This window comes from Bos taurus, chromosome 14 (genome assembly GCF_002263795.3).
Source record: "Bos taurus isolate L1 Dominette 01449 registration number 42190680 breed Hereford chromosome 14, ARS-UCD2.0, whole genome shotgun sequence".
Taxonomy (NCBI): Eukaryota; Metazoa; Chordata; class Mammalia; order Artiodactyla; family Bovidae; genus Bos; species Bos taurus.
Window position 1 is genome coordinate 56,470,937 of NC_037341.1, and position 25,951 is coordinate 56,496,887.

The 25,951-nt window shown below is 39.0% G+C and overlaps 1 protein-coding gene across 4 annotated transcripts in view; it reads left to right on the forward strand.

Moving 5' to 3' along the window:
• RSPO2 (R-spondin 2) overlaps positions 1–25,951 on the forward strand; it is a 226,971-nt gene that overhangs the window by 141,240 nt on the left and 59,780 nt on the right. The window lies entirely within an intron of this gene.

Here is a 25,951-nt window from a genome sequence, read left to right on the forward strand (position 1 = left end):
GGGGTCGCAAAAGAGTTGGACACAACTCAGCGACTAAACAACAGCGAATATTGTACCTACACTTTTAAGAGTACGTAAGTACTTTTTCATAACATGTATTTTGGACACAAACATGGTAGGCAGATTTTTGTAAGACATACTTGCTTAGCACTTATAAAAAATAAAGGACTTTAAATACCTTTATACTGGGAATAGCCTCTTGGGTTTTACCACAGTGTCTGAAGTTTCTTTTTCCTCTTATACTTAAGTTTGTAATACCTGAATTAGTCTAATCTTTAATACATTAATTTAAAGCACCATTACTGATAAAAGATATAATGAAAATACTTAGTTTACTTCAAAGTATTCTAAGTTTAGCAACTACAAAAAGGTCATTAGGGAATGTCATTCTATGGAAAGGAATGCAAGTACAATTTTTTAATCCAAAAATCATTTATCATTATAGCATGATTCTCAACTTCTAGTGTAGAAATTGGAGTTAAAAAAATGCAATAACAAAGGAACATCCCCTTTTTTAAAGAGCTCAAATTTTAGAGGATAGAATGGGTAAGGAGAAGGGGCACATGGAGTGAAACGACAGATGGGTAAGAAGTTTAATCATAATTCAATGTACTAAGCACTAGATCAGCAGGCAACTAGTGTGTTACGGGAGTGACTTAATTCCCTCTAACACATTGTGCATGACTATTAAATCAGCTGAGGTCTTTAGGTAGGAAGAGTGTTGGAGTTTTATCATCCAGGGACAATGTTATTTTGGAAGGAGGCACAACTAATAGAGGAAGATTAAATAGAATCTGGGAGGAAGAAACAACACGTTTGAAAAAATAATGTGTTTGGGCAATGAGAAGTCTCATTTATGGTGCTGTTGGCATCTTGAACAAGGCACAAGTCCTGCACTGCTGGTCACTGAGCATTCTTAGTCCTTGCTCCTTAAATAATCTTCATTGCCCCAAATCACGATGGCAATAAAAATTATCCCCAGACATTTCCCAACACCTCCTAGGGGAGCACTACCATCCCTGGAGGAGAACCACTGAGTAGTATGTGCTTTGTGTGAGGTATGGTTGGAATTGAGGATGAAAAGGGAGGCTTAAGTGCAAATAATAAAGGTCTTGAGTGCCATGTTAAGAAGTCTGGATGTTATCTGAGGGTTTTGAGCAGGTTGTAAACTAGAGAAATTGCTTTATTTAATTCTTGCAGAAGTGCAGGAGATGAGTTGGAGAAGCCTACTGTAACAATTGCAGATGTGAAATCTTGTTCTGATGAGAAGTTTGTGGGCAGTGAATTTCAGAGATTTAAAATCAATGAGACTTAGTAACTAACTAATTTCACAGAGTGCAGAGAAAATCAAATTTGGTCATAGGGTTTCTGGCTAAGGTGGTTGGGTGAATAGTTTTGCCATTAGCACAGATAGAAATATACAGTCTTACAGGAAATTTGCATGTATTGATACTTCCATTGTATAGAATTATTTGGATTAAAAACTAGACAGACACAGCTCCCCCAAAGTATCAATACATTGATCAAATTTTTCAAATATGCACTTTATCCTTAAAGTGTATGATTCGAGGTAGCTAATAATGTGCATTCTCATAGTTTTTGAGCCACCCATAGCAAAATGGGGCCAACTTGAACTGGATTCCTGTTCAGATTGCTTTAGACCGTCTATGTGGTGGCGGTGGGGACTTGAGCACATGGATGGTCTGTGTGGGTGCTTATTCTAGACTAACAGTACAGGGAAGATGAGACAAGAGTTCAGATGGCTCGGCATTTATTCCACGTGCTATGCTTAGCATTCCTGTGTATGTACAGGAGGCTGGCCATTAATGTTTTGCTCTATCTGGGACATTGGGGACTGAAAGTGGCTGCTCTTAACAACTATGCAGGGACATGGGGCATAAACCAGGACTGTCTTGGGCAAACTGGAATGGGTAGTCATTCAGCAATATCCCAGGCTATCAACAGGGTCTTCCTTAGACACTCTGAGACAGGGCTTAACACTTACATTTTGGCTAAGGTGATCCCTTTTCTCAGAAACGGAGAGGAGAGCAGTGACTGTAAATCAGCCTTAGAAAGAGAATCTCCATGTGAAAATGGGTTTGCCATGGTTATACTTATTGTAAGTGAATGCAATCAATGTTGCAATTTACTGACCTAGAAATCATTACTTATTTGGTACAAGCGGGAAGTGCTTATTAACAAGGCTCCTGTGAAGCAAAGTGAAAGTGGAAGATTATTTCTTAATTCTCAGTATATGACTGAGGATGACCATGGTTCATTCTTAGTAATATTGGCTCTTTTTCATGGGTACTTGGCATATGTTGCATGTTATTTATATTTTATATAGACGATGATACACTCCACTCTTTTTTATTAGATTATTTTGCCATATATAGGCCATTACAGTTTTGAGAAGAGTGTTCTGTGCTATAAATAGGTTCTTATTAAATAGGTTCTTATTAGTTATCTATTTTATATATAGTAGTGTGTATATGTCCATCCTAATCTCCCAATTTATTCCTCCCCCTACCTATCCCCTGGTAACCATAAACTTGTTCTCCACATCTGTGACTCTACTTCTGGTTTACAACTAACTTCATTTGTACCCTTTTCTAAGTTTCCACATATAAGCCATATCATATGATATTTGTCTTTCTGAGTCTGACTTCAGTCAGTATGACAATCTCTAGGTCCATATACTGCAAGTGGCATTATTTTGTTCTTTTCTATGGCTGACTAATATTCTGGCTTCTTTTCTTGACATTTTGTTTCTGTGCATATTTATGTCTTTCTTTCCTTACACATGTTTCATCCTGTCTTGTAATTTGTTTTTACGTGATGTGCTATGAACATTTTTCCTTGTCATTAAATATGAGTGCATGTTTTCTACTGAATAGATAACCATAATACATCTAGCTAATTATCTATTGAAAATTTGCTTTCAGTTTTTACCATCATAAGAATATAAGAATTTCCTTGTATATAAATTATTTTGCTTATACACACATATGTAGTTGTATGCATTTTTCTGATTTATTTTCATAAGATAAACTTTCAAACATAGCACATACTCCCAGCTTTATTGAGATATAATTGAGATACAAGCATAATGCAAATTTCAAAGATTTTTTCGTATATATTGCCAAATGGTCTTCTGGGAATGTTGTGCCTGTAAATGTTTACTGATAGCAGACATTTTCCCTTGCTTCTCACCAACAATGGGTACTAGTGACAAAAAGTATAAAACATCCTTTTTTTAAATATGCTTTTCTATGATACAAATGCTTAGAAAACTAATATCATGGCATCCGGTCCCATCACTTCATGGCAAATAGATGGGGAAACAGTGGAAACAGTGGCAGACTATTTTTCTGGGCTCCAAAATCACTGCAGCTGGTGATTGCAGCCATGAAATTAAAAGACACATACTCCTTGGAAGGAAAGTTATGACCAACCTAGATAGCATATTAAAAAAGCAGAGACATTACTTTGCCAACAAAGGTCTGTCTAGTTAAGGCTATGGTTTTTCTAGTGGTCATGTATGGATGTGAGAGTTGGACTGTGAAGAAAGCTGAGGACCAAAGAATTGATGCTTTTGAACTGTGGTGTTGGGGAAGACTCTTGAGAGTCCCTTGGACTGCAGGGAGATCCAACCAGTCCATCCTAAAGGAGATCAGTCCTGGGTGTTCATTGGAGGGACTGATGCTAAAGGGACTGAAACTCCAATACTTTGGCCACCTCATGCGAAGAGTTGACTCATTGGAAAAGACTCTGATGCTGGGAGGGATTGGGGGCAGGAGGAAAAGGGGACGACAGAGGATGAGATGGCTGGATGGCATCACTGACTCGATGGATATGAGTTTGAGTGAACTCCAGGAGTTGGTGATGGACAGGGAGGCTTGGCGTGCTGCAATTCATGGGGTCGCAAAGAGTCGGATACGACTGAGCGACTGAACTGACCTGATGACACAAATGAAGGTAAACATTTATTTTTCACACGAATATTGGCATTGTAGAATATTCGCCAGAATCTTTGGCCTTCTTTTTCCATCTACGTAAACAACTGTTTCCTTAGTAATATAAATAAAAACTTCAAATGAAGTGTAAAAGAGAATGATATATTCACAGACCATAAATGGAGCATTCAATGAATTACCACAAAGTGGACACACATATGGTACCACTACTCGAGAATAAATGTTAACAGCACCCCCAGGAATCCTCAGTGGATCCTTACCAATTACTCCCCTTTCTCCTCCTTCAACAAAACTGGTATCCTGACTTGTAACCAAAACCATGCAGAAGGTTATTCATGACAACACTAATTATACTAGCTACAAATTGGAAACAACTCAAGTGTCCAAACGATAGTGTCTAAAAAAGTATATGGGGAACTCGAGATGAACTGCAACATGAAGCGTCATGAATACATCCCATAATCTGACAGTGAATGAAAGAGGCTATAAAATAATATATACATTTACATGCTTTTCAAAAAATAGGTAAAATTAATCTATGGTGCTAGAGATATGCATTTATTGAATACTTACTGTATGCTGACTTCAATCCTAGATACCTAGAGACAAAATAACGAGTAATAATTAGTTTCTGTCCTTTGAGTTGCTTATGGTGTAGTGCAGTGATTCTCTACCAGGGATGATTTTTGCCCACTAGAGAATATTTTAGTAGTGTTTGGAGACATTTTGGCTTTTACAGTACTCCTGGCATCTAGTGGACACAGGCCATGGGTACCACTCAATGCTGTGCAGTGCACAGGGCAGCCTCCTGCAACAAAGAATTACCTGGCCCAAAATGTCAGTACTTGTGAGGTTGAGAAAGCCTAGTCTAGTGGAAAGACAGGTAGTTAATAAAGTGTATTATGTGGTAGAGGCTGCTAACTATTTAGCTTCCATCCTATGCCAACTATGCTATTAGATGTACTTTTTCTCATTTTATCTTTCAAATAAATGTGGAAAGTAGGCTATGGGGTTTCTATTTTATGGATGAAGTTACCAACTGAGTAAAATACACTTTCTAATGTTTGTGGTGGATTTCAGCAATGAAGGAGATGCCACTTATAAAGACTGTGTGTGTTTTCAGAATTATTAGGATTAAGTATTATAGGAAGAAAAAAAGGGGAAAAAACACATGGAAAGGTATGGAGTTGCACCAAAAAAATCATTCATTTTGAAGTAAGATGCAGGTGGTTGAGTACATTTCTACTGTAAAACCAGAAATGGTGCTAGTTAGGTTGCTGGGGGCTCGGTCAGTGCAGACCTTATGTGCTAAATTTAGGTAATAGAAATATCCTGAAAGCCACAAGCTGTTAATGAAGCATGACAAGTAAGGGAACGATAAGCTTATGATTTGGGGAAATATTTTTCTTTCAGTTGGAAAATGGGCTAGAAGAGAGTCTGCAATGAAGGTAGCAAGATCAAGCATCTGGGTTAAACAAACAAACGAACAAAAAAAATCAGCTGCATCCTTGTTAGACTCTCCCTGGCCAATCTATATAAAATTTAACCTTCCCTATTGCAATATTTCCATTTCTTTATCCCTTCCACTCTTCTTTGCTCCCTCTTTCAGTCATTCTTTCCCTCCCTTCTTTGCTTAGCACTTATGGGTAACTAACACACTGTGTATTTTACTTATCTGTTCTATTCACCTCTCCTGCTAGTATGTAAGTTCCAAGAAGGAAGGGATTTTTAGTCTATATTGTTCAGGCTCATGTTATGTATAATTGTGTCTGACATATTGTGGGTGTTTAGTAAATAGATTGAATGAATAAATGACCTAAGTTAATTATAGTGGAAGTGGAGGAGTGGAGAGAGATATTGAGGAAGAATCAATAGGACTTCTTAATCAATTGGAGGGTGTTGGCCAAAGGTGAAGGGAGAAATTAAGATTACTCTTATGACTCTGACTTGAGAGCTGGAGAGTAAAATTCATTGAGGTACACAATATAGGAAGAGTATATTTGCTCGAGAGAAGGATGGTGGTAGAGAATGGTTGATTTGAGGCACGTTGAGCTTGGAGAAGGAAATGTTCTTGTCTGGAGAATCCCAGGGACAGGGGAGCCTGGTGGGCTGCCGTCTATGGGGTTGCACAGAGTCAGACATGACTGAAGTGACTTAGCAGCAGCAGGAGCTTGAGAGGACATCCTGGGGAGGATGTCCAATAAGCATTTAGATGTCAGGGGCTGGAGCTGTCAAAGGAGACAGAACTGAATTATTGACAAGAAGAAAAGAATATCAACAGAGGGAAAGAGTTCTGAGGATTGAAGCCTGAAGAATGTGGACCTCTTACAGCAAGCAAAGCCAAGCCTGTAGTGGAGGCTCGGACAGAAATACCAGGAAAATGGGAAATTAGAGAATGAAGTCCCAGAAGCAGGTAGGGAGACTTGAAGTATCAAGGGTCAGTGCCAAAACCGTGCTGTTTAAACAGCAGTCGTTGACCCTGGTGGAGGTTGTTTCTGCTGCTGTTGGAGTGCTAGCCTAATTACTGTGGTTTCAGGGAGAACATGGAGCCTTGGGGAGGAGCCACGATTATAGGACACTTTCTCTTTCCCCTCACCCCTAATCTTGTTGAAAAAGACTCTCTGATGATAGGTAGGAGGTTTACAAATTAGGAAATCGTGTGTGTGTGGGAGGGGGAAGGTGGAGGGAGGTTTGAACAGAATATAGCCAGTTGAGATGGAGAAAGGGATGATTAAGGAAAACAAGATCATTTAAGAGACAGAATAACTTAGGATCTAAAACCTAAGTGAGGAAATTAGCCCTGAACAGAACAGTTGTTTAATAAGCAGTCTATAAAGAATCTATCTACCTCATATCAGTCAAGATTTTATTAACGTGCGAGGAAGGGGATCTAAAATGCACCAAAGTGAAAGAAAATGGACTAGTAATTTTTTTATGTATAAGAAAATAATATACATGCTTGTATTGCCAGGGACTGTATGTTTTAACAAAATCATTTGCAAACAAAAAATTACAGAATTGAGATTTCATACTTTTGTATCCAGTAAACTGGCTACTTTTTTTTCACTCTATATTATGATTCCGTCCTTGTCTTGACACTGTGAAAAATGTGTTATGGGCTGGGAGAATGTTATAGTTTGTTTCTAAAATGAAAAGACACAAGTTTAAAAAACAGGTAATTTTGAATGTATAAGCATCCCTTAATTGATTAACCCTAAGGTCAGCATTTCAGTTAGTTCAGTTGGGTCCAACTCTCTGAGACCCCTGGACTGCAGCATGCCAGGCTTCCCTGTCCACCACCAACTCCTGGAGCTTGCTCAAACTCATGTCCACCGAGTCAATGATGCCATCCAACCACCTTATCCTCTGTTGTCCCTTTCTCCTCCTGCCTTAAATTTTCCCCAGCATCAGGGTCTTTTCCAAAGACTCAGTTCTTTGCATCAGGTGGCCAAAGTACTGGAGTTTCAGCTTCAGCATCAGTCCTTCCAATGAATATTCAGGGTTGATTTCCTTTAGGATGGACTGGTTGGATCTCCTTGCAGTCCAAGGGACTCTCAAGAGTCTTCTCCAACACTACAGTTCAAAAGCATCAATTCTTTGGTGCTCAGCTTTCTTTATAGTCCAACTCTCACATCCATACATGACCACAGGAAAAACCATAGCTTTGACGGTTTAGACCTTTGTTGGCAAAGTAATGTCTCTGTTTTTTAATATGCTGTCTAGGTTGGTCATAACTTTTCTTCCAAGAAGCAACCATCTTTTAATTTCATGGCTTCAGTCACCATTTACAGTGATTTTGGAGCCCAAGAAAATAAAATCTGTCACTGTTTCCTTATCTGTTTGCTATGAAGTGATAGGACCAGATGCCATGGTGTTAGCTTTCTGAATGTTGAGTTTTAAGCCAACTTTTTCACTTTCCTCTTTCACTTTCATCAAGAGGCTCTTTCATTCTTCTTCACTTTCTGCCATAAAGGTGGTATCATCTGCATATCTGAGGTTATTGATAGTTCTTCTGGCAATCTTGATTCCAGCTTGTGCTTTGTCCAGCCCAGCATTTCACATGATGTACTCTGCATATAAGTTAAATAGGCAGGGTGACAATATACAGCCTTGACGTACACCTTTCCCAATTTGGAACTAGTCTGTTGTTCCATGTCCAGTTCTAACTGTTGCTTCTTGACCTGAATACAGATTTCTCAGGAGACAGGTAAGGTGGTCTTGTATTCCCATCTCTTTAAGCATTTCCCACAGTTTGTTGTGATCTGCACAGTATAAGGCTTTGGAATAATCAATAAAGCACAAGTAAGTGACTTTTTGGGAATTTTCTTGCTTTTTCGATGATCCAATGGATGTTGGCAATTTGATCTCTGGTTCCTCTGCCTTTTCTAAATCCAACTTAAACATCTGGAATTTTATGGTTCACGTACTGTTGAAGCATGGCTTGGAGAATTTTGAGCATTACTTTGCTAGTGTGTGAGATGAGTGCAATTGTGCGGTAGTTTGAACATTCTTTGGCATTGCCTTTCTTTGGGACTGGAATGAATGCTGACCTTTTCCAGTCCTGTAGCCACTGCTGAGTTTTCCAAATTTGCTGGCATATTGAGTGCAGCACTTTCACAGCATCATCTTTCAGGATTTGAAATAGCTCAACTGGAATTCCATCACCTCCACTAGCTTTGTTCGTAGTGATGCTTTCTAAGGCCCACTTGACTTCACATTCCAGGATGTCTGGTTCTAGGTGAGTGATCACACCATCATGATTATCTGGGTCATGAAGATCTTTTTTGTATAGTTCTGTGTATTCTTGCCACCTCTTCTTAATATCTTCTACTTCTGTTAGGTCCATACCATTTCTGTCCTTTATTGTGCCCATCTTGCATGAAATGTTCCCTTGTATCTCTAATTTTCCTGAAGAGATCTCTAGCCTTTCCCATTCTGTTGTTTTCCTCTATTTCTTTGCATTGATCACTGAGGAAGGCTTTCTTATCTCTCCTTGCTATTCTTTGGAACTCTGCATTCAAATGGGTATCTCTTTCCTTTTCTCCTTTGCTTTTCCTGTCTTTTCTTTTCTCAGCTATTTTTAAGACCTACTCAGACAACCATTTTGCCTTTTTGCATTTCTTTTTCTTGGGGATGGTCTTGATCACTGCTCCTGTACGGTGTCATGAACTTCCGCCCATACTTCTTCAAGTACTCTATCAGATCTAATCCCTTGAATCTGTTTGTCACTTCCACTGTATACTCGTCAGGGATTTGATTGAGGTCATACCTGAATGGTCTAGTGGTTTTCCCTACTTTCTTCAATTTAAGTCTGAATTTGGCAATAAGAAGTTCATGATCTGAGCCACAGGCTACTCAGCATTTAGGTATTTTTTAAAAATTACTACATTGTCAAGTTTCAGTCGTTTTGGAAAATCCTGCCATTCTTGAATCATACAGTGTAATGATGCATTTGAAAAAAAAAAAGTCAAGGTATTAGAAAAATGGTTAGAATGTTTTAAAAAAAATCTGGATAACAACTATAAATAAGGGGATATAGATATTACTTTGAGTACCATAAAGGCTTTATAATTGTTCAATGATCTGTGAAGATGCAGACCTCTAGCAGATATGTTGGTGTAACCTCAGTGTTTGTGGGATTACAGGAGAAATAAAATAAAGTTAAAGTCTTTATTTGGAAAATACTTACAAATTGACTGAATATACAGTTGGGCTGCACATGTGAAACTGATACAGAATTAGACAGTAGTAATATACAGCAGCATTACCTAAAGTGCTGCTGAAACACACAGACAAGTAGGGTTGGTGTGTCATGTAACAGAGGATAGAGAAAGGAAGTCTTCCCAGGTGAAAAGTGAAAGTGAAGTCTCTCAGTTGTGTTCGACTCTTTGCAACCCCGTGGACTGTGTAGCTCCTCCATCCATGGGATTCTCCAAGCAAGAATCCTGGAGTGGGTTGGCATTTCCTTCTCCAGGGGAATCTTCCTGACCCAGGGATTGAACCCAGGTCTCCCACATTGCAGGCAGACGCTTTAACCTCTGAGCCAGCAGGGAAGCCCCTCCCAGGTGGGACAGTGGTAAAGAATCCACCTGCAATGCAGGCAACCCGAGTTCAATCACTAAATGTGGAAAATCTCCTGGAATAGGTAATGGCAATCCTCTCCAGTATTCTTGCTTGGAAACTCCCAGAGAGCCTAGTGGAATATAGTCCATGGGGTTGCAAACTTAGCAACAGAAAAGGGAGAAGTCAGTGGTTAGGTGAGAACAGTCATGAAAAGCTCTGGAAATTGTGACTTAGGTATATTCTCTCCTTCTGTCACCATCTAGCCTGGGTGGCTAGATCAGTAGTGAAGAGCTAGGAGGAATTCAGAGGACATGCATGAGCATGAAGTATGAAAGGGCCAGTAATGAGACTACTTGATGTGAAATCTGGAGATGATAAGTGATATAGCTCCAACTAAAAATAATATTCAAATTTAGGGACTGAAATTCTGATTATATACTTAAATGAAACCAGAAATGTCCTACAACAACTATTGTATTAGAGTTGTTTTACTTTGGGTTTGATCTTCAGCAAACTAGCAAGTGGATTAGGGATACACTGAAGGAGTCTCTCATAGTCTTTATTTTGGAGTAGAGGCTGTGCTAGAGTCAAGGAAGCGTAATAATAAAGGAAGGTCTTGAGTAATTTTCCTAGTACTAATAGTATGTATTTATCTGGTGAGGAAAGAGGGCACACTGTAATTTGGGAGTTGGTTTAGGCTGCGTAAAAAAGTGTGCAAATGTAGCAAACACTTGATGCTTACCTTATATACACTATACAAGGGCAATGTGTGTTTTTAGGAAAAAAGTGCAAGGGAATACGATGTGGTAAGAACCTCGATAGTGATGCCCTGGGTGCTCAGGGAACCCATGAACATCAGCTAACATGCACTTGGATGTGGGTAAGTCTCAAGATTTTGTAGAGAGTGTGTCATCTGAAATGATCCCAAAGGAGGAGTAGGGCGAGTAAGAGCAAGAGGAAAAAGGGCATTCACAGCGGGAGTCCGCTGAGAGTCGGAGAAAGTTTGAGAATGGAATCCTGGAAGATGAGGATGGAGGATCCATAAGTTGGGCAGGCAGTCTACTTGTTTGAATTTTCTCTAGTGACAGCAAGGAGTTAAGTGAGGTGATTCTTAAACTGCAATGTACATCAGAATCATCTATAAAAACAGGGGTTGCAGGGTCCTCCCCTAGAGTTTCTGCTTAGGTAGATTGCACGTGGTGCCCTAGAACTTGCCTTTTCAATGAGGTTCCAGGTCATACTGCCATGGCTGGCTTCGGGAATCACTGCTACATGTAATAATTATGTTGTCTCTTTCGCTGATTATGGAAGAGAAGGCTTTGCATTTAGTAAAAGACACATTTTAATATGCATAAACACATAAGGATATTGTGATGAGTATTCTTCCCCACATCCCTCATTAATCATCAGTGTATTAAAATCAATGATCATATATCTGATTGTGGATTCTACTAAGTTGACCGTGGTGGAATACACTGACTTTTGGATCAGGCTTCCAATGCTCCTGACTCTATGCTGGCTCCCTTCTCTGCCTCCTCCACTTTGTCATAATTCCCTCTTCCTAATTCTCTACGATTCCAATAGTGTATGTATTCTGGCACATATGGTATTTGAATTTATAATTGTGTTTTACTATCTAGGAATCTGATTCCCATATGCTTTGATTTTGTGGACAGAGTTTCTGACAAAAGATTCTGATTTAAAGTAGCTTTTCTTTAAAAAAAAAAAAGACTGTCTGAGTCCCTAGCTTTTCTAGGGACTCAGACAGTAAAGAATCTGCCTGCAATGCGGGAGACCCAGGTTTAATCCCTGGGTCAGGAAGATCCCCTGGAAAAGGAAATGGTAACCCACTCCAGTACTCTTGCCTGAAGAATTCCATGTATAGAGGAGACTGGCATGGGCTCGCAAAGAGTGGGACATGACTGAGCAACTAACACCTTCACTTTTACTGCACTAGTAGAAGCATTATAAACTTTTATTTTGACCAGACTTTAAAGGGAAGAGCAGGGGAGTGTTAACTGGCAGAAAAGCAGGATCATGGTGACTACCCATAGGGAGGGGCCTTATGTGGGCCTTGTCTACAGCTGGCTCAAGAATGGAGATGGATCAGGTATTACAACTTTACTCTTTGACAATGGATGACCCTCATATTGTGAGCTCCAGTGTCCTAATCTATAAAAACCAGGGGAGTCTATGAAAAGTTTACTCTAACATGCTGGGATTCTGAATGCCTTCATAAATCCCTTTTGTTAGTTTATAGAAATTCAACAGATTCTGTGTATTCATTTTGTATACTGTGACTTTACCAAATTCATTGATGAGCTTTAGTAGTTTTCTGGTAGCGTCTTTAGGAATTTTCTATGTATAGTATCATGTCATCTACTCAATAATGACAGTTTTACTTCTTTTCCAATTTAGATTTCTTTTTTTTCTTCTTTGATTGTTGTGGTTAGGGTTTATAAAACTATGTTGAATAAAAATGGCAAGAATAGATACCTTTGTCTTCTTTCTGATCTTGAGAAGAAATGCTTTTAGCTTGTCACCACTGAATATGTTGTTAGCTGTGAGTTCTTTTCTATTCATTTAAACTGGGTATACTGTGAAGACATTTCCTATCTTTTCATTCTGTAAACAAAGTTCAGATAAAGATAAGCAATAGCTTATTGTGCTGTGCTGAGGAAAGCAGGTAATAACAGCATATTTCTAATAGTTCTTAAAGGAGAGAATGTTTTATTCAATTAATAAACACTTTCACTGATTAATCTGTGTGTGTTCACAACCGTACAAGGCCTCTGGCAAGCATGTAGAAGTTCCTTTAAACTAGTTAAAAACTACACATAGATCTGGAAGAAACCTAATTGATTCTGTTCCCTCTCCCCCTTCTCCCCCCAACCCCAACAAATGTGCATATTGAGGCTTATGAAAGAAGTGTTTCCCTAAAGTCACATGATTTGTCAGTAGCAGAGTGGCCTCAGTGTCTGAGATACAGACTCCAATGGAATATTCTTTCCATTATACTATTCCTTAAAAATAAACCATGTAATATAGATAAAACTATTACATATAGTTACAAGCCTGAGCATTATAGAAAGATATCAAAGTTTATTTGACTAGTTTTTTAAATGAATGGTTAGTTTAAATGTTTTAAATCCCATTAACAATTGCAAGGCATTTGGTTTTTCTAAAAGAAATTAATTTGTGGAAAATCACTTTAAAAGAACACTGTATTATAAGGAACTCCTGGGCTCTGATTGGGCTTTTGCAGTAAGTTTGTAGCTTTGCAAGCTTAGACAAATTATGTAACACACTCTGAAATAATAACCTTCTAGTTCATAGTAACCTTCTAATTTGTAATTCTAATAACAAACTTCTAATTCATAATAATTCTTATATCTATAAAAAACTTGGTAATGGAGTGCTACCTGGTATTGGCCATTCACTTCTCTAATATTGATTTCTCTGTGACCTTATATGTACTTTAAGTCTATTTTCTGCTGTGTTCAGTCTCTCCTTCCAAACCTTATCTTTACTTGGTTTACATGAATATGTATACATTTATTTCTTAAAGACAAAAAATGAAACATAGGCGCTTCAGTGTAGTTTGTAATAAATTGATGCCTAATTTGGAAAAGGAGCTCTTTATTATTTAAGTATTTTTGTTTGTAACAAAATCATGTTATTGCATTAACATTCATGAGGTGGATTCTGCTTCAGTGTCTATTCTAACCTGAAAGAGATTCAGTTACATTTGTTAGTCATTCAGCAGATACGTCTGTCGTCATCTGTTGTGTCAAGCACCTGTATCCTGTGAATACTGAATAGAATAAGACATGCTCTGTCTTCTTCAGGGCTCTCCATTTAATTGGGTGATTATAGTGAAGAGTCGGACACGATTGAGTGACTTCACTTTCACTTTTCACTTTCATGCATTGGAGAAGGAAATGGCAACCCACTCCAGTGTCCTTGCCTGGAGAATCCCAGGGACGGGGGAGCCTGGTGGGTTGCCGTCTATGGGGTCGCACAGAGTCGGACATGACTGAAGCGACTTAGCAGCAGCAGCAGCATAGTGAACATAGTTATTAACAATTATGAGAATTACCATCATGGGTATCTTGGTGCTGGGAGACTTGAGGGGTTTTGAGGAAACTTCATGGCTTGGGTGAAAGGTACACAGGGTGACGAATGAAAGTAGTATTAATAGATGGGTATGTCTAGCAAGAAGGATCTTGTGTTTGAAAACTGAAGGTTTGAACTGATTCCAGAAGTGAAGGAGAGCCATTGAAAAATTTTAAAGCAAGAAAATGACATGACTAACTTGTGTTTTTGAAAGATCACAGATGTCCTCATGTAGCTGCAGTCAAACAATCTTAGTTTAATCATTGAGATCTGAAACACCAGTATGGTTGCACCATCAAGGATTTAAGATGTAGGCCAGACTGGAGACACTATTACCAACTCCAGTTATGGTTATTCAGCTTCACGCTGCAGTTGTTTACTATGCAGACCTAGGGTAGCCATGCTGTGACTACTTGTAGCAAGAAAGACTCTGCTTTAGTGGTATCAGATAACCTGTAGAGAAAACTCAAAGGGTGCTCTTTCTTGCTATTTGATCTGGAAGACAGATTACATCAAATAGATATTCTAAGAGCTTCCTCTCTGCGGCAAACACGGCTATGTGATTTTCAATACTACTTATAAAATATTAAAAATTTTTAAAGTATGGTAGCAAGGTTTGGAGTCTGTCCTGATATTTAACAGGAGAGCTCTTTTTCAAGCTTACATTTAATTTTCTTGTGGGTTTTGCAGCTGTCTTGAATGAGCCTATTATTTCAGGATACACCCAAGTCCGACAATACCATTCTCTGTTAAAGACAGATGCTACCTTGCACTATTTCCCTTTGTCTATGGCACCTCTTTTGCACTTTCATTTTTAAAGTGCTTTCCAGTACATTCTTTCATTTGTTCTCAACAATCCATGATGGTGGTAGTATTATTCCTACCTACAGAGCAAGGTTAGTCCACTGACAAGCCTAAGGTTGGCTGCCACCACATGGCACAGCAAAGACCATATCTACTTTTATCATCAAACGAGGAAGCAGACATGACAAAGCTACTTTCACAAACAGAGCTGGGTAAATGTATCAGATCACTATCTACAAACACGATGCAGGTTTTAGCCAAAATCTTGTTTCGTAAAAGTATTCTTTTTTTTCCTCTTCAGTCAACCCCTTCACTGACAAGTGAATTCCGCACATAATTGAGAAAGTAAAAGCTTATTAAAATAGGGTGGAATTTTGACCTGCAAACTGATTGCAAACGTTGCAAACTGATAAGTAGTCGTCCTTTTAAATTTATCAATATAGTGTGTTGAACATTGAAGTAATGTTGCCCCATGCCAAAATAACTAAACTGTAGCATCCTTATGTTTGTTTGATACTGTATTTGTGTTACACAGCCAGAGTGTATAAGACATCTCTGTGTCTCTCTAAGCTTAAGTGCTTTCATTTGGTGTTTTAAAAATGAAATTCTTTAATTTTTTTCCCCTTTCTAATGTGCCCATGAATTTCCATCATTTTCTAGCTTTCATAGTCAGCATCATATGACCAGCAGCAAAATCAGGCCTGTCACCTTTTTGGTAGGACCCTTCAGGTGAGAATAATTTTCAGATTTTTTTATTGGTTGGAGAAAGTCAGAAAAATGGTATTTTATGACACATAAAAATGATACTGTAGGTTTGGGGTTCATGAATAAAGTTTTATTGGAAAACAGTCATGTGTAATCATCTAATCTAATCATGTTTAGACAGAGACTGTAGGGCCCACAACACCTGGAATACCTACTGTCTGGCCTTTCACAGGAAAAGGTGAAAGGCTTTTACCTCTTTGGAGTGTGAAGGAATTGAGAGATTCTTCCTATTTTCCTTGGATGGAGGTTGAGTGGAGTACAAGGCAGATATTAGCTTACATATGCTTTTCCATTTAGTTGGGTGGAGAGATCTGCATTTTCCAACATTTGGAAAAGTTCAACTAAGTCTCAGGTCTGAAATTTATTAAACTGCTTTGGTTCCACCTTAATATAAAAGGGTAACAAGCTACCAAAAAAAGGAAAGCACAAGGAGTAACCTACATGAGAGGTTGGCTACTGGCAGGAATTTAAAATCTGAAAAGAGAGATTCATTTGGTTTATAATTTTTGAAACTTCGTTCACTGTTATCACATTCCTTTTCTAATTTATTTTGAGATAGTGTCCTTTTCTTTCATATTCTTTAAATGGGAAAAAAAGCCCTTTAAACATCTAGCTATGTATTCCCATTTTTTTCCCCATTGTTTTAAGAGTTATTTCAAGTATCCATCACTTGAACATATGAGAAATGAAGCCAACACTTTTATAGTTCCTTATTATTTGACCACATGATTTTACCCAAGGCTCAATGTTTCTTCAGATTTCTTTGTGTGGGTGGGCAAGATATAATTTTTAAATAGTCAGATGTTGCAGTGAAGGTACCAGCAACATATTTTACAAATTTGAGAGTTTTTCAAAAGAAGTGTTGTAACACTTTAAATCAGGAGAAAACAATTTTTGACAACATATATATACTCTGAAGTTGAAATAAGGCTTCAATTCTGATATTGGGCTTCACTTGTGGCTCAGCTGGTAAAGAATCTGCCTGCAATGCAGGAGACTTGGGTTGGGAAGATCCCCTGGAGGAGGAAATGGCAACCCACTCCACTATTCTTACCTGGAGAATTCCATGGACAGAGGAGCCTAGCAGGCTACAGTTCATGGGGTTGCAAAGAGTCGGACACAACTGAGTAACTAACAACACACTTTGTTAAAAAGCATATAAAACAGAATTCTGTAGTTATCTGAAAAAACAGTGTATACATTTTTGGACTGAATCCATTCATTCTACCAAATTGCAATTTGAGGATTAAAATTGCTGTCAGGGCAAGATTTTTCCCATCCTTGTCACTGCTCCAAAGGCCATGCCATCTTTAATGCACTTCATAAACTGAACATCTTTATAGTGCTTAGAAAGGGATGCTGAATATTTGAAGCAATCTGCTGAAGGTTAGGTTTATTTGGCTCTAGAATGTAATGCAGATTTCATGTGGCATCTTTTAACCTTTTGTGTTCTGATCTTTAACTTGATACTCTGATATAGGTAAGTCAGATATTTTCTCCTCGTATTTGACAGTGAAGGGACCAGGGCACAAAGAGGATGTAACTTCCCCCACCAAATTCAAAATTACATTTAGATCTCAACTTCCCTAAATCCTGGCTCTGAATGTTTGAAATAGATGACTTTCCATGTCGATACTCAGCAAGTGATCACATTCAGTGTGTTTAGCTGTGTGACCTAAACAAGAGTAAGGATATACTCTGTTTATTATAGACAGTGGTCTTTGGATAATGCCTTTCATTTGAGTAGTACATATATATGGAGAAGGCAATGGCACCCCACTCCAGTACTCTTGCTTGGAAAATCCCATGGATGGAGAAGTCTGGTGGGCTGCAGTCCATGGGGTCGCTAAGAGTCGGACACGACTGAGTGACTTCCCTTTCGCTTTTCACTTTCATGCATTGGAGAAGGAAATGGCAAGCCACTCCAGTGTTCTTGCCTGGAGAATCCCAGGGACGGCGGAACCTGGTGGGCTGCCGTCTCTGGGGTCGCACAGAGTCGGACACGACTGAGCGACTTAGCAGCAGCAGCAGCAGAAGTACATATATATACATATATACTCACAGGTATATAGTTAAAATTTATATGAATGTATAGGATATATAAATATATACACATATACCCATACACACAGTATGCTGATACCTTATTTGAGCTTCCTTCCACATGACATCTTAAACTATCCTTGTTGGCAAGTTTTTACACTTATAATAGTTCGCATTCTTTTCTTAGATATTATGCTGAGATCTTTGCCTCTGTTAAACCTCTGACTCTTCTCAACTCTGAGATAGGGCCTGATGTTACCTGCTTTTTAAAGGTGAGGATACTGAGGCAAAGAGAGCTTTACTGACTTGTTGACAGTCACACAACGGTAAGGGAGCCAAGATTGTAAGCTCAGCTCTGCTAACCACTGTACTATTTGCAAGAACACTATATTCTCAGCATAGTTCTCATTTTCTGCCTTTGGTTCTTGTTCAAAGTGTCCTCTTCTGCACTTGACACAGTTGAATTTCACTCTGTTTTAACTCTCCTAAATAGTAAATACACTCTTGACTTAAATTCATTCTGGTGGGCTTTACACAGACTTCTATCCTGGATCTTCTCTTAATTTAGTGAAATTAATGCTGGGTTTCTGCATCATCATTCAAATAGCACAGTGGTAAGTATGAAACACCGAGTCCTGAAGCCTCTGAATCTGTCCTTTTTTTCCTTTAGGTTGAACTATAATGAAGTTTCTGATGAGCTATGTGTAACTAGACCTTACCAGAAAAAATGTAATTTTAGATTTTAAGTCATAAGTTTTCATCAGCCCTACTCTAATGGGATTACTGCAATAGTACACATTGCAGAGGAATGACTTGGGTAACATAAAGCTGAAGAACTTTATTTAGGGATATTTATAAACCATTGCATGTTTTGAGAAGGAATGTTAAACAGCAGTATTTGAAGTTGTTAGAGAAGCCTAAAAATATTTAAACAATTTTAAGAAACCTCATATGAAGTCGCACAGTCTAGTACTTTCCATGTGAAACAACTGCTTAAAGTCTAATTTCAAATGTCTTTTGGAGCAACCTGTTCCTTTAATTTCTGTTCAAAGTTGAGTGAAAACTGAGCCGAGAAACCTCTAATTTTCCAGGGGTTGACTTGATGTTCTTTGATCCTTGCAACTGCAACCTGAAGACTGAATGCCCTTACCCCCTGCGCCCTGTTTCTGTGTGGGTGTGTCTGCCAGATTCTGAATCGAGGTGCCAACACTAAAGGATGATTAGAGAACCATACGCGATCAGATACTCACGACGTACTGAGGAGCCTGAGGCCCACAGCCCTGGTGACCAAGAAATAACAGGTTCCTCAGTGTGTGTCTAAGGTCCTCTCTACCTCACTGATTCCTTCCTTTCTCCAATAACTGATTGTAACCTATAGAATTACGAATTACATTTTCCACAGTTGAGTTGAGCAAAGGTTGATTTTTTTGTTTTTCATTTAAGGTTTTCATTTTTCTGTTTATATTGTTAGCCACACAGTGATATTCAAATAAGAGATGGTTTTTGTCATCTAGATTTTGCTGGGGAGATAATAAAACCCTCTCGGGGTGTCAAGGCCCTGAGTAGTGGGCACCAAAGGAAGAGGAGAGGGATGGAGGGGAGCACCTTCTCCTCCACCCAGTTGGTTGGTTCTGTTGATTCACTGTAACTCCTTTTCCCGTGCCTGTTAGCTCTTAGAGTATGAACCTCTCAGTGGTTATTCCTTACCTCCACACTCTTCCTGCTTTCAAGAAGCTTGTATGCACGCATGCTAAGTTGCTTCAGTCATGTCTGACTTCTCGCGACCCTATGGACCATAGCCTGCCAGGCTCCTCTGTCCATGGGATTTTCCAGGCAAGAATACTGGAATGGGTTGCCATGCCCTCCTCCAGGGGATCTTCCCGACCCAGGGACCGAACCTGCATCTCTTATGTCTCCTGCATTGGCAGGCAAGTTCTTTAATTCTAGCACCACCTGGTTAGCTGAAAATAAGCTCTCCCCAGCTCACCCTGTATAAACTTAAGCATAGTTACATTATTTCCTTGTTGCCTGTCTGGGTGTCTTTTCTATTAGTAGACAGAAGATCCTGAAGTGCAGGAACTTTGCTTTTTTATCTATGCCTCTAGGTTGCAAAGAGTTGGACACAACTGAAGCAATTTAGCACGCATGCACTAGCTACCATCCTGATGTCTGGCCCTGAGGGGCTCTTATCTGTTGAAGTGAGGGAATGAAACAGCCATGCGCAGTCTATTGGGACCTCTTACATCTAGTTAGATGAAGACCTAATCTTGAACTTCATTTTTCTTCATTTGTTACTCAAATACTTAAAACCACACAAAGTAGAGGTAGTTTACAATTTTACCTCCTTTTTTGAAACTAAACAAAATAAGAAGTGAAATCCCCCACCCACATCCATCTAAACTCAAGTAACCCCCTCCATCTAACCTGCAGTTCATTCTCGCCTCCCTTCAGGTACCATCACACACCATGGGAACCATCTCCAATATGTTTTATAGATGGAGTTGCCCTCTTTGGATTCTTCTCTCCCCTCTATCTCACACCTGCTCAGCAGAGGTTCCAACTTCCATAGCTCCTATGACCTGCCACACTTCCATATTTACGTTCTCATTATAATTGTTTTCAGATGTTGGACTACTTGTTCCTCCAATACGACTTGTAGTCTTTTACTAGCAGCATGGTTTTTATTTTATATTAAAGGTATTTACAGTGCATGTGCAAGCCATCTCATATTAAACATTCAAATGAGTTTTTAATATAAAGGAATTGGGTTTTTAAATGGCATTCTCTTGGCAAGCACTAAAACTCAACCATGTGTCCGGCACTGTATTAGAAACAAGGAATTCAGAGACTGAAAAAAAAAAAAATCAACTTTGTAATAGCAGAAGAGAAATGGATCTTTCTTCTCTGCCTCTAATGTACCCAGCACATGCTTCTAATATCTCAGGCTATGTTGCAATGCCCTGAAAGTGCCACATGGCCCCTTCTCTTTAGCTTTTGCACCTTCAGGACAGGGAATGAGTATTATAATTTTATGTTCTCATAAAATGGCACAATGCCTGGCACATACTCCCATTTTTTGAGAATGTATGGAATGAACTATTGAACTGAACTAGAGTATAATTTGGGAACTGTTATAATGGAGCCAGGATGGATACTGTGGGAGGACAGAAGGGATGCCCGGGCTATTTTTCTCTTTCTTGGCTGGAGCGAGCTTCCCTTGCCAAATGACAGCCCTATCAGTTAGCATTTGGACACAGTTTTACTTGGACAGTATTTTACTTAAACCGACACTGGCAGTTCTCATTTGGTGGATTACATTTTTGAGGAGGCACTGTAATTTAGAAACGTGTACGTTGGATAAAGCAGGGTCTTGTATTTCTGAACAGGGACTTAAAGCCCAGATTTTTATAGACAAGACCCATGTTTAGTCAAGTTTGATAAACCTATTTTCTTAGGCAGTATGAAGTTTTATAAAGCTTACCAGTGTATTGAATGATCCCATTGGTATTTTGAAACTCACTTGTTTATAAAATGGACATAAAGATTTTCCTGAAGTTTTAATACAGAGGCTATTTCTGGGGAGTAGACATGGTGTGTCATTCAGGTAAGAAAGAATATTTCTGTATTTTCTGTTAAAGCTTCTGTATTGTTTTGAATTTTTATTTGTAATGAGGATGTTTTACTTTTATATAAAAATATACTTTTGTATAAAAGTGAATTAATAGAGTTGATGTGAATATGAGCTGTTTAAAGCTTAAGAATTTTGGGGAGAGGCTTCTGGCTGGAGGGGAAAGGACAGATCTATGAGGTTGCACAAATGGTGGTTTTCTAGAACTCTCTTCAGTTTCAAGACAAGTGGCTGAACTGGGCAAGGGGTTGTGGATGGACCTTAAGCCAGGGAGCAAAGGCTTTCAGGGCTGAAGTGTGTTATGCAGTTGTTAGCCTTAAAAATCTTTTGATTCCAAGGTGTTCATGATTAAATCACTTGTGTCAGTTCAGGTTGCTCAATGTGTAGCTGGCCTGCTTTGGTTTTATATTATGGCAAAGAGTAACTGAGACCAGGAAGGTATGAAGGTCAGAGGAGCTTTGGATCACATTACAACTTCAGTTCAGTTCAGCTCAGTCATGTCTGACTCTTTGCAACCCCATGGACTGCACTGCACCAGGCAGGGGTGATGCATCCAGCCATCTCATCCTCTGCCATCCCCTTCTCCTCCCACCTTCAATCTTTCCAGCAACAGAGTCTTTTCCAATGAGTCAGTTCTTCACATCAGGTGGCCAAAGTATTGGAGTTTTAGCTTTAGCATCAGTCCTTCCAATGAGCACTCAGGACTGATCTCCTTCAGGATGGACTGGTTGGATCTCCTTGCAGTCCAAGGGATTCTCAAGAGTCTTCTCCAACACCACAGTTCAAAAGCATCAATGCTTTGGTGCTCAGCTTTCTTCATGGTCCAACTCTCACATCCATACATGACCACTGGAAAAACCATAGCTTTGACTAGATGGACCTTTGTTGGTAAAGTAATGTCTCTGCTTTTTAATATGCTGCCTAGGTTGGTCATAACTTTTCTTCCAAGGAGTAAGAATCTTTTAATTTTATGGCTGCAGTCACCATCTGCAGTGATTTTGGAGCCCAGAAAAATAAAGTCAGCCACTGTTTCCACTGTTTCCCCATCTATTTGCCATGAAGTGATGGGACCAGATGCCATGATCTTAGTTTTTTGAATGTTGAGTTTTAAGCCAACTTTTTCACTCTCCTCTTTCACTTTCATCAAGAGGCTTTTCAGTTCCTCTTCGCTTTCTGCCATACGGCTGGTGTCATCTACTTATCTGACGTTATTGATATTTCGCCTGGCAATCTTGATTCCAGCTTGTGCTTCATCCAGTCCAGCATTTTGCATGATGTACTCTGCATATAAGTTAAATAAGCAGGGTGACAATATACAGCCTTGATGTACTCCTTTCCCGATTTGGAACCATTACAACTTGGCACCAATCAAAAGTGAAAAGTGAAAGTGTTAGTTATTCAGTCATGTCCAGCTCTTTGTTTCCTCATGGACTGCAGCCTGCCAAGCTCCTCTGTCCATGGAATTCTCCAGGCAAGGATACTGGAGTAGATAACCATTTCCATCTCCACAGGATTTCCCCTACCCAGGAATCGAACCCAATCTCCTACATTGCAGGAAGATTCTTCAACATCTTAGCCACCAGGGAAACCTGTAGTTCTAGCAAAGGCTGTTATGGATTCATGCTCAGTCCCTCAGTCATGTCTGACTCTTTGCAACTCATGGACTGTAGCCTGCCAGGCTCCTCTATCCATGGGATTCTCCAGGCAAGCATACTGGAGTCAGTTGCCATTCCCTTCTCCAGGGGATCTTCTGGACCTACGAACTGAGCCTGTATCTCCCTCATTGCAGGTGAATTCTTTCAGTTCAGTTCAGCCGCTCAGTCATGTCCAACTCTTTGCAACCCCATGAATCGTAGCATGCCAGGCCTCCCTGTCCATCACCAATTCCCAGAGTTCACTCAAACTCATGTCCATCGAGTTGGTGATGCCATCCAGCCATCTCATCCTCTGTCATCCCCTTCTCCTCCTGCCCCCAATCCCTCCAAGCATCAGGGTCTTTTCCAATGAGTTGACTCTTCACATGAGGTGGCCAAAGTATTGGAGTTTCAGCCTCAGCATCAGTCCTTCCAATGAACACTCAGGACTGATCTCCTTTAGAATGGACTGGTTGGATCTCCTTGCAGTCCAAGGGACTCTCAAGAGTCTTCTCCAACATCACAGTTCAACATCAATTCTTTGGCACTCAGCTTTCCTCACAGTCCAACTCTCACATCCATACATGACCACTGGAAAAACCATAGCCTTGACTAGACGGACCTTTATTGGCAAAGTGATGTCTCTGCTTTTGAATATGCTATCTAGGTTGGTCATAACTTTCCTTCCAAGGCATAAGCGTCTTTTAATATCATGGCTGCAATCACCATCTGCAGTGATTTTGGAGCCCCCCCAAAATAAAGTCAGCCACTGTTTCCACTATTTCCCCATCTATTTCCCATGAAGTGATGGGACCAGATGCCATGATCTTTGTTTTCTTAATGTTGAGCTTTAAGCCAACCTTTTCACTCTCCTCTTTTACTTTTTTTTTTACTTTACAATATTGTATTTGTTTTGCCATACATCAACATGAATCCACAATGGAATATTACTCAGCCATTAAAAAGAATATATTTGAATCAGTTCTAATGAGGTGGATGAAACTGGAGCCAATTATACAGAGTGAAGTAAGCCAGAAAGAAAAACACCAATGCAGTATACTAATGGATATATATGGTATTTAGAAAGATGGTAATGATAACCCTGTATGGGAGACAGCAAAAGAGACATAGATGTATAGAACAGTCCTCTTTCACTTTTATCAAGAGGATTTTTAGTTCCTCTTCACTTTCTGCCATAAGGGTGGATTCTTTACCACCAATCAAAGCTATTATTTAAATGCTTCAATGAATAAACAATTATTTAGCTTTTTTCCTAATGATTTGGAAAGCACTGCTGAACATGTGAAAACAAAGGATACTGGCAGGAGATGGTCAAATGATTATTTGGAAGGCTAAGGCAGGTTTACCATTATCATATACAAGATCCTTTCCTGATGGTTACTGTTACCTGTAGGTCCCTATCATATATAGCTTCCCTTGTGGCTCAGATGGTAAAAGCATCTGTTTGCAATGCGGGAGACCTGAGTTCGATCCCTGGGTGGGGAGGATCCTCTGGAGAAGGAAATGGCAACCCACTCCAGTACTCTTGCCTGGAAAACTCCATGGATGGAGGAGCCTGGTGGGCTACAGTCCATTGGGTCACAAAAAGTCAAACACGACTGAGTGACTTCACTTTCACTTTATAAGGGGTATAATTTCATGCTCCCAAATCTGAAAAAAAAAAAAATTGGCACTGAATAATTTTTTATTCAGTCTTGCCTGGTAAAAATCAAAAGAATTTCACTTGGAATGTTAATATAGTGGTATTTTCTGTATATTTAAGTAGGTCACAAGTATGTATTGAAATATCATTTTTGTTTTACTTTTAGTACATAAACATATTACAATTAAAAAATTCATAGCTCAGAAATATAACTTTTAACATTTCAAAATTCCACTATTCCCAGTCCCAAATTAACTTCTCTAGCTACTCCATACAGACACACATAGTCTCGTGTCGTGGTTTTATTGCATCGTATTCTATATACCCTGCACTTGCCTGTTTAATTTAATGATGTGGCTTAGAGCTTATTCTCAGTCATTGCTTATAATTCACCTTGTGCTTTTTCATGGTTGAAGTGTTTTACAATTTGAATGCATCAATATTTTATTGTACTTAAATTTGAGAACAAATAATTAAACTTTCTTTTAGCCAGATTTACACCTGAAAAGGGGACTTTAGAGAGAATGTGGAATTTCTGGAACACCTATCATTCTATGGACTGGTATTAGGAGCATGGGATGAAATGAGGAAAGGGACCTACACATAACAGTAATGATTAGGAAAGGATCTTGTAAAATTATTTCCAAATGCATACTGTTATAACTTTTTGGCCAAAAGGCTTGTTGGTGCAGACCACGTTAGAATCAGATCTTATAGATAACAGCTGATTTATGAAGTGTACAGTCTTCTCTTTTTTAAAATATAATGTGTTGTTCTCTTCACCCTTTAGTTCTCTTTTATACTTTGGAATGTTTATCATTACTTCTTGGAAAATAATACTGCTAACAAGAAAGGCGGCTTGCTTTAAAAAAAATGTAGCAAGAAAGCCAACAATTTGTGGACAGGATGGTCATGTATTTTGACCATGGTTAAGCTACTGACCAGCAATAGATCACTGTTCTATTAAAATATAGGTTACAGCATTTAAGACTACAAATGAACATTTTATAGGGTGATAAACTGTTCTTCTATGCCCACCATCCTCCCCAAAAAGAGCAATAGTATAATTTGACTATGGACTTTCACCCACACATAGTTGGTTTTCCAATTGTAAATTTGTGTAACATTTTAGAAGTTGAATTAGCTGCTTCAGGGTGGTGATTTAATACATAAAGTCCTGTTTAGACTCAAAATTAAAAGGTGATGAGTTGCCACTGTCTTTTTATAAGTCTAGAAACTGTCATTATTTATATTGTAA